At 52.9% G+C, this 6,490-nt stretch overlaps 1 protein-coding gene across 2 annotated transcripts in view; it reads left to right on the top strand.

The window, feature by feature from the left end:
* The first annotated feature begins 1,014 nt into the window (after nucleotides 1-1,014).
* SH3BP4 (SH3 domain binding protein 4) overlaps nucleotides 1,015-6,490 on the top strand; it is a 69,816-nt gene continuing 64,340 nt past the window's right edge. Inside the window, exon 1 of one of the 2 annotated variants that reach the window (XM_077313448.1) lies at nucleotides 1,015-1,232. The gene's annotated coding sequence lies outside the window, so the exon portion shown is untranslated. Of the gene's footprint in view, nucleotides 1,243-6,490 lie in introns of both variants that reach the window. The other variant, XM_077313440.1, reaches the window with a different exon arrangement.

The following is a 6,490-nucleotide window of genomic DNA, read 5'->3' as shown; positions in this document are numbered from 1 at the left end:
GGACCTGGGGATCTCCAGACTGATCAGTTCCCCTGGCAAAAATGGCTACCTTGTTTGGTGGACTCCACACCATTACACTTCTCTAAGATCTCTAAGATCCCTCCCTGTCCCAACTCTCAGCCCCTCCTGGCTCCATCCCCAAAGCCTCCAGGATATTTCGGAGAGCGGGACCTGTGGAGAGACTTCAGTACAGTATAATACCATAGCCAGGTATGATCAACCTGTGGCTCCTCAGATGTTCATGGACTACAATTGGGAGGTGTGCATGAGCGGCAGGTTGGCCACCCCTGCCTTAGAGGGCGCCCACCTTCCACAGGGCCATCTCCCTCGGGGGAACCTTGATGCCTGGACCGCAAAAGACCGCAAAAAGGTCTGAACCGCAAAAGACCTTCAGCCACCTCCTACAAGTTGTCGACCCTCCCTCCAAGACGGGGGTGCCCAACCCCAAAATATCCCTCTGGGACTCCCTTTACTCCCCCCTCCCAGTTTGGTGTAGTGGTTAGGAGTGCGGGCTTCTAATCTGGTGAGCCTTCTGCACTCCCCCACATGCAGCCAGCTGGGTGACCTTGGGCTCGCCACAGCACTGAGAAAGCAGTTCTGACTGAGCAGGAATATCAGGGCTCTCTCAGCCTCACCCACCTCACAGGGTGTCTGTTGTGGGGAGAGGAAAGGGAAGGTGACTGTAAGCCGCTTTGAGCCTCCTTCAGGTAGAGAAAAGCGGCATATAAGAACCAAGTCTTTTTCTTCCATGGGCGGGAAGCCGTCCCCCTCGGACGCCAGTGGAGCCCCCACGCCCTGAGGAAGCGCCACGCGCGGGCGGAGGGTGGCCAGCCGTACGCGCCGCCCCCACCGCCACCCCACGCCGACGGGGGCCAGCCCCTCTCCACGTGGGCGCAGGGACTCCAGCCGTGCGCGGACAGGCAGCTCCGCTCGGGGCGTCGCCCGGCTTCCCCACCGCCTCGGCCGCCTCCAAAAGCCTCCGTCGGGGCTGGGAAGGGAAGGAAAGGGGAGGAGGGGCGGCCCTTCCCCCGGGAGGGGAGGGGGGGCGGTGGAGCGGCCTCTGGAGTCCCGCCCCCTCCCGTGACATCAGCGAGGAGGTCCCTCCGAGTCCCTCGCCTGCTTTTCCCCGGGCGGACGGAGGGGCGCCGCTCAGGCAACGGCGGCAGCAGCAGCAGCAGCCCCAGGAGCAGCCGCGCCGTCTCGCCGGCGGAGAAGCAGCCGCGCCTGAAGAGGCGAGTCCTGGTAAGGGGCGGCCGCCGCCAGAAACAAGCAGCCCCCCGCCGGCCACGCTGGCGGAGCTTTGCCTTGCCCCGGGCGGCCGGGGGGCGCCGCCTCGGTCCTGGAGCCCGGGGGGGGGGGGGGGCAAGGCAAGGCAAGGCGCCGTCGCGGTGCTGGGAATGCATCTGGGCGGCCCCCGAAGGCGCCCACCCGGCGGGTTTCGCTCGTGGGGTGGTGTTTGGCGTCCTGGCGTTTAGGTGGGGGGTGGGATCTGTGCCGTCCCCTTAGAGGAAGCCCCTCTTCTCCGGGCGGGGGGGGGGGTCTTTGCAATGAAACGCGCGGCAGGGCTTGGCTAGGCAGGCAGGCAGGCTGACCTCCGGCGCGCTGGGCTTCGGGATCCTCCCCTTCCCGCTGGGGGGTTTCGGCGCAAAGTTTAAGGCGCTGGTTATGGGGAGGCTCGGCCCGGGCCAGTCCCTGGGGACGGGGCTGGTGGGAACCGCGGGGAGGGAAGGCGAGTTGGGTGCCGGGCAAGTGATCCCGATCCCCCTTAAATACGGTCAGTTGGATCCGCCGAAAAATGTTTTCTGTTGGTTTTTTAAAAAATCATATTTTAAAGGATATTTTCTATTCCTGTTTGAAATATTTCAAGCCCGCTTTTGCCAGCCTGAAATCACTAAACTTAGAACTAGACCCATCTGCCCCCCCCCAAATGTATGGCCCCCCATACAGACCTAAAATGTTGGGGACAGACCTAAAATGTTGGATCGCAGCCTGGCTTCTCTTCTGGTGCTCAGTGTCAAATCCTAAAGGAAACAAACGACAAGGCCAACTTGTAGGCTTCCCCGTCTCCTAGGGCGGAAAGCGTGGCAAACTTTTCATCTCCGGCTCTTTTTAACATGCAGCGAGGCTGTTTTAAATATTTGAGATGTCTTTATAATGCAGAGGTGCCAAGTTTAGGCCAACTGGAGAAACAAGTTGTGATAAATGTGCGGGGCGAGGACTGCAAAATGCCCAGGGATTTCCAAACAAGGAATCGCAGGCCAGGTTTGTGCTCGGAACATGGAGCCGGGGGGCATCTCGGCTGGGGCGCTGGTAAGGAGTCAGCAGAGGTCGGCTCTGTGTTGCCGCTTTCCTCTTACTGGCTGTGTTGTTCCAGCCTTTTCCTCCCACGTCCTCTGGTTGTTCCCTGGAGCTGTGGTTGAGAGAGAACATTCCCGTGGCGTTCTCTGAAAACAAATAAACCAGAAGACCGGGGCTTTTAAAGCGGCTGGGTCAAGACGTTCCACCTGCCCAAACCATGGAGATGCATAAAACCAAGAGGGGCATGTGACTTTTTCATGCAAGCCCCAGCCAGGGCTCAGGGTGTGTTGGTCATCAACTCAAGGGCCAACCTGGGTGACGAAAGGGGCATGGTTGCCTAGTGGAGCCAGCCCTGGTCATTCGGAGCGTGGGCCTCCAGGTGTCCCCTGGAATTACAGCTCATCTCCAGAGTAGAGATCAGGTCCCCTGGAGATAAGGGATGCTTGGAGAGTGGACTCTAGGGCAGGGGTGACCAAACGGTGGCTCTCCAGATGTCCACGGACTACAATCCCCATGAGCCCCTGCCAGCATAGTTGTAATCCGTAGACATCTGGAGAGTCACAGTTTGGTCACCTCTGCTCTAGGGCATTGTCCCCCACTGAAGTCTTTGTCCATCCCTAAATCTCCTGGAGTTTCCCAACCTGGATCCGGAAACCCTACCTACCCCCGCCGGACGGTGGCCAGAGGGGAACCTCCAACCCTACTGGCCACATTTAGGTCTGAACTCCAGAAGGAACTGGGCGTTTTTGTCCCTTCGTGCCAACCCATTCTGTTGGAGATTCCTCCTGGAGCCTTTCCAGCCAAGAGATTGTGTGTTAGAATCATAGAGGCGGAAGAGGCCAAACAGGCAAGCTAGTCCAACCTTCTGCTCAGTGCAGGATCAGCCCAAAGCATCCATGTGGGTGAAGATGCATGGAGAGGTGTGTGTGAGGGGGTTGATTCATCGGCCTTGCTTGCTCTTGACAGATCCTTAAGCATTACCAGTTCCATGTTGCAAAATTGCTGGGGATTTGGTGGGGGAGTTTGGAGTGGGGAGAAACCACAGTGCCCATAAGATCCAGCTTTTTTCTCCAGGAGGACTATCAGTTGCATCTCCGGGAGATCCCCAGTCCAAAGTTGGTTCTCGAAGCTTTTCAGAGAAGGGTTGTTGTTTTTTTAGAGTAGGTTATTTAGGCTAACATCAAAGGTGATGATGTAATTGGATTGGTTACTGTATATATTTCACATATTTCATATATTACTAATTTGTTTAATAATACGGATGCCGGCTAGTGAGGAAGATGACCCCAAAGCCAATTCAAATGGTGTGGTTTTCAGCCATTGTTTTGAATAAATTATATTTATCACAGCTTATTTGTGAGCTTCAACTCAGTGTCTTGTCCTAGGGTTTGATTATCCTACCACTGAGTGGGCATCTGTTTCTGCCTGCAGGGTGGCAACCCTAGAGTTCCCCTTGAGCCTGTTTTGTTGGATTAAACCTATAAGCCTGCAGTTCTGTGCCCACAGGAACTTGTTGGTGGTTGCTTTCCCCAGTGGATGTGCACAGGACCATGCTGTAAAGCAGTGGTCCCCAAACCCTGGTCCGGGGACCAATACCGGTCCGTGGATCAGTTGGTACCGGGCCGCGGCTCCTCCTCATCCTCCTCTCTGGCTGCTGCCTCGGGGGCTGCCCTGCCACTCTGCCACTGGCTCACCTTTGGTGTTCTCCAGCGGCCGCCATAGCTGGGGCTCCCCCTCGGCATGGCACTGCGCAGTTGCTGCTAGCAGCGTCCCCCCCAGCAGGTGGCAGGAAGTCAGGAGCACTGGCGGGAAAGCAGCGGGGCTGGGGCTCAGGCGGCATCCCTCGGCAAAAGACTACCACCACCCCCCGGGCCTCAGTAAAATTGTCAAGCGTTGACCGGTCCCCAGTGATAAAAAGGTTGGGGACCACTGCTGTAAAGGACGTGGATCGACCATCGTTGCTTGATTTGAGAGTAGGGTGATGCTCTCCTTGGTGAAGTGGTTAAGAGTGGTGACCTCTAATCTGAAGAACAAGGTTTGATTTCCCACTCCTCCTCTTCATGCAGCCAGCTGGGTGACCTTGGGCCAGCTGCAGTTCTCTCAGAGATCTCTCAGCCTCACAGGGTTTCTGTTGTGGGGAGAGAAAAGGGAAGCCGCTTCGAGACTCCTTCAGGCAGCGAGACACAAGGTACCTTTTAATAAGCATATAGGATATGACCCTCAGACTGTGTCTCTTCTCTCAAAACCTTGTGTGATGAAGTGGAATGGTGCAACAGAAACCATTCCAGTGTAAATGACCAGTGGCAGGAATGAAGATGTTGTACACATCAGTTAGATGTTAGGATCTATCCTGAGAGCACATAATTTGGAAAACTCTATTAGTAATAGTTTTCTTTCATTGAGGTAGTATAAATGCTTATATTTAAGGGTTTGATTGTTTTATTTCCATGGCATTACACTTTTAACTGCAACATAATTTAAACTATATGGCTAGCAAATTGCTTTTCAAACCTCTCTTAATTTATGAAAGGGTTCATTAGCTAAGGACAAATTATTGGTGTGCGAAAAAAATTCAGCAACGAGACAATTATTACTCTGGAGTAAGGAGTTAGAGCTAGAGACCTGACTGATTTAAAACATTTATGCTAATTTATGCTAATTTGAAAAATTAGTTGTTAACATTGCAAAACAATGAGACAGACTTTTAAAATTATGAGTACTTTCTGCAAAGTTGGGCAGGGTTTCTCTAGGCGTGAATCATTTATTCTTCGTTTTGATTTGCATCTGGCAACGGCATGTCATTCCACAACATCAGAATTACAAATGAAGCTGAAAATCAGTTTTCAAAGGAAGTTGTGCCAAGTAGGAATCATACCAGTTCTTCCTGGAGGTGCCTTGAGTTACAGTAAGTGGCCATTAGGAGAAGCTGTGCTCAGGACTGTTTCATGGGTATGGGGCAATCGGTTCTTACTAATGGATGGTTCCCTAATGACAAGTAACCTACAGCATATAGTGTAGCATTCTTGGCTTCGTGGAATTTTGTGAGGTTTTAATTGCGGAGAATGGACAATTATTGGCCACAATTATTGACCACTGTGCCAGTTACTCTAGGGTGTATCTGTGTGTGTGTGTGTGGAGGAGCAGATGTGAGAGCTCAGGAGCTAAGGAAAGGGTTAACTCTTCCCAACCCGTTGATTAAAAATACCTTTCTCTGGAGTCGAAGCTCTGCTCCCATGCTTTTGCCTGTGGGGAGTAACTTCCACCTGAAAATCTCTGGTACAAAACAAAAAAGGTGTCAGGCTTTATTCCGTCATGTTTCGTTACAAAAATTATGTCCCCATTTCACCCACCCCAGAAATCACTCCCAGTGGCTTAGAAGCCTGGGGTTTCTTGACTGCCCTGGAAGGGTTTCCTGAATGAGTGGGAGTTAATTTGGTGTATATATTTAAAATGTATTAAACATTTATCGGGTGATATGATCACATATGGTCATGTCGGCCCACCCACTCCTCCCAAAACAGCCAATGATGGGCCTGGAGGGGCTGGGAAGGGGAGGGGCCTCAGGTGGGCGTGTCCACAGCTGCCCTTCCCAACCATATTCTGCCCAATCGCGTCACTTCTGGGGTTTTTTGAAACCTGGAGAACGTTTCAGGGATTTCTCTACGGTAAAAAAAAAGTTGAGAAAAGCCGCTCTAATCACCACACCAAGCTGTCTCTACAGCATTAAACTTTTTTAATGCGTCACTCGGCTAAGTCTTGACTTATTTGCACAGCTGCCTTTTTCAAAGGCCCGACCTCTTGTGCTTTGTGGAGTTTTGCACAATATCCTCAAAAAACAGGCAGAAACGGGTGAGACACTCGCATTTCTTCCTGCCATTAAAGAGCAGCGTCGGCTTTGTTGCCTGTAGGTGGGCTGATGCAGCCCCCCGCTCCCCGTCCAAACAAATTGCGTTCCAAATGCAGTCGCTTTCTGAAGTGGGCAAGATTGACCTAGATAGAAGCAAGGGCTTGTTCTCGCTCATATGACGCTTGCTCTGTAATTCTCCCATGCCAGTCTTAATATGCTTTCATTTGACTGTGTGGCTGCCAGCTTGGCTCTCTGTGGGTGGGATTAGGCCTGGGCATGGCGTCCCACCATCCAAAACAGGGCCAGGAGCTGGTTTACATGCTCGACATTCTTTTCTAATTCTTC

This window comes from Paroedura picta, chromosome 1 (genome assembly GCF_049243985.1).
Source record: "Paroedura picta isolate Pp20150507F chromosome 1, Ppicta_v3.0, whole genome shotgun sequence".
Classification (NCBI taxonomy): Eukaryota; Metazoa; Chordata; class Lepidosauria; order Squamata; family Gekkonidae; genus Paroedura; species Paroedura picta.
The sequence above is the reverse complement of the archived record's forward strand: the minus strand, read 5'-3'. Positions and strand labels throughout refer to the sequence as shown.